The sequence below is a fragment of the Polistes canadensis genome, unplaced genomic scaffold (assembly GCF_001313835.1).
Source record: "Polistes canadensis isolate GaletaPanama2010 unplaced genomic scaffold, ASM131383v1 scaffold_179, whole genome shotgun sequence".
In the NCBI taxonomy this organism is placed as follows: domain Eukaryota; kingdom Metazoa; phylum Arthropoda; class Insecta; order Hymenoptera; family Vespidae; genus Polistes; species Polistes canadensis.
In genome coordinates, this window is record NW_014569726.1 from 76,830 (window position 1) to 79,760 (window position 2,931).

At 27.5% G+C, this 2,931-nt stretch overlaps 1 protein-coding gene across 2 annotated transcripts in view; it reads left to right on the forward strand.

Annotated features, from left to right (window-relative positions):
• LOC106789347 (A disintegrin and metalloproteinase with thrombospondin motifs 7-like) overlaps positions 1 to 2,931 on the forward strand; it is a 68,754-nt gene that overhangs the window by 45,385 nt on the left and 20,438 nt on the right. The window lies entirely within an intron of this gene.

Consider the following 2,931-nt stretch of genomic DNA (forward strand, 5'->3'; position numbering starts at 1 on the left):
TATATATATATATATATATATATACATGTGTGTGTGTGTGTGTGTGTGTGAATTTTTATCATCTTAGTCGTTTGTGCGAGACATGACGTAACGTCAATTTAAACACAGATGCAAGTTTCTCGTGTTTCGATAGAAAAATATGTTCGTATAATCTATAAGTATATCTAGAATTTTTGTAATACAAATAATAGATAGGTTTTATAATAGTCCTTGAATTTGATTGTTTCAACATTTTCAATCATTTGTTTTTTTATTAAGAAAATTCTTTTATGAAAATTCTTCTAAGAAAATTCTGTTGTAACAACAACATCATAAAATACAAGAATGACATCTACGTGTGTTATATTAATATGCGTTCGTTATTATATTATATATTATCAGTGATATGAAACTCAATCATAAGAAATATTTTCTATTGAAATATCAATAATCATTGTTAAATAATTTTAATATCTGATCGATATTAGACACACAAACAAACAACAAATTTATTTATTTGTATTTAATCGCACGTTGTTTGCTTGAAATCAGCAGATTTTGAACTATCAAAAATTTCCCTGTTAAATATTTTTCCACGAACAACCCCACCCCACACCCCACTTCTGCTTTCGTTTTTTTCTTTTTCTTTTTTATTAAATTAAATAACATTCTCTTTTAAGATTGAACAAGTATCAAAAGTTTGAACGTTCGTGTTAATTATACAAACGGACAGTTTGAAAAATCTATCGCAATTACGTAAACGAGCATATTATAATTTCCACTCTATATAATTACTTTCCATTTAAATATATATTCATCGAAATGAAGTAACTGAAATTTTGGTCAAAGTTTTTTTTCAAGACTAATTTTTATTCATTTAGTTTCTTGCAATTTTGATTTTGAGAAAACATTTTAGGATAAAATTGATTTAACTTTATTGAACACGCTTTAAGGATTGCACATTTATTTGATGCACTTTATGCACGGTAATAGTAATAATAATAATAATAATAATAACATAAGGGTGAATCAAAAGTACGTACATTTTTCAATGAATATTTCCAAAGTAAAGTTTCAACACAATAAACGTACGATCTTTTACTTCACTCTAATAATAATAATAACAATAATAATAATAATAATAATAATAATAAGGTGAATCTCAAAAGTTCGTGCATTCTTTAATTAATATCATATTTCCAAAGTAAATTTTACAGAAAAAAAAAACCGAAAAAACAATCCATTATGCAATTTCAAAGTAAAAGTTTTCAAGGCAATAAATTCACTCGAACTTTTAATTCACCCTAACACAATAGTAATAAAAATAATAATAATAATTTATTTAATACCATAAAACACACAAACTAATATTGGATATACGTGAACAATAGTTTACTTTAAAACTAATAATAATAATAATAAGATGAATCAAAAGTTCATGCATTCTTTAATTAATATCATATTTCCAAAGTAAATTTTACAGAAAAAAAAACAATCCATTATGCAGTTTCAAAATAAAGATTCAACGCAATAAATTCACTCGAACTTTTAATTCACCCTAACACAATATAGTCATAAAAATAATAATAATAATTTATTTATAATACCATAAACACACACAAATTACTGAATATACGCGAACAATCGTTTACTTTAAAACGTACTATCGATTGTTTTATACACTTACGAGAAACTTTTTGTTTGTACGTATAAAGGAGGAGGGAGGGAGGGGGGGGGAAAAGAAAAAGGTGGTGATAATAAAAAGTGAATAAAATAGGGTGAATATGAGAGAAAAAGAAAAAGAAAAAGAAAAATATCAAGAGAAAGAGAATATAAGGTGGTGGTGCTCCGATATCATTAGAGGGGCCATTCGAGAACAACTCACACGCCCCATTGTTCGAGGGCGACTTCTTGCTCTCGCTTTTCTTCAAGATCCTTACCGTCTCGAGACAATGCCTTGCTTGCGTACCTGTATCATCGGAACCTTTGCCTGCATCATGTTTCAACAACAACAACAGGTCCTGCCTGCCTACCTGCTTGCTTGCTTGCTTGCTTGCATCCCTTTTTGTTTTTTCGATGCATACGCGTATTTACACACGGTCCCCTCATACACACACACATTTGGTGGCATCAACGAAAATTTATGAGAAGGACCACCACGATGATGTTTACGAACAAACCAACCAACCCTCCTATCCCTTCCCATCAGCATGGTGGTTCAATAACCACTCATTGTTTATTCTTTCCAAGATTTGATCCATTTTTTAACTCGTCAATGTTATTTAGTACAATTCGATTGTTTCAAATCATATCATCTCGCAGATGTTATTTTATTTTGTTTTATTTGATTAAAAATGTTGACTAATTATTTTTTAAAGTAATCTTGAAACGCAAGCAATAGGTTTGTTTTAGATGGTTTAATAGTAGACGAGTGTCAAGAAGATGGTTAAATTTTCTTAATATTTCAAATTGTTTGGTTTATTTCGAATTTTCTTTTATTACTTATGAATTTAGTTGGAATTACTTTGAGTCTATCTTGTTTCTTATTTTTTTTTTTCTTTTTTTAAATAAATCGATCATCCTCGCGATTAAAAAATTTCTATTATCGCGATGTATTTTGTTTACTTTTCGAATTGTTTTCGTTGAAAAAAAGGAGAGAGAGAGATGATAGAAGAAGTAAATCGATTAAAAGTTTTTGTTATTACAAGGTAACCCTTTTATATCAGGAAAATTCGTATACTTTTAATATAATATATCCTATGGTTATATTTTCGTACAATACAAGTTTTTAATATAACATTAAATTATTATTTTTTTAACGAGAGTATATAAAGAAAAAATAAAACGTCAAACTTTGACAATAATATTAAATCTTTCAAACATAATAGACAAACGCGTGTTATTTTTCTTTCTTTCTTTCATTTTGAAATAATTCAAATATAATATATTATA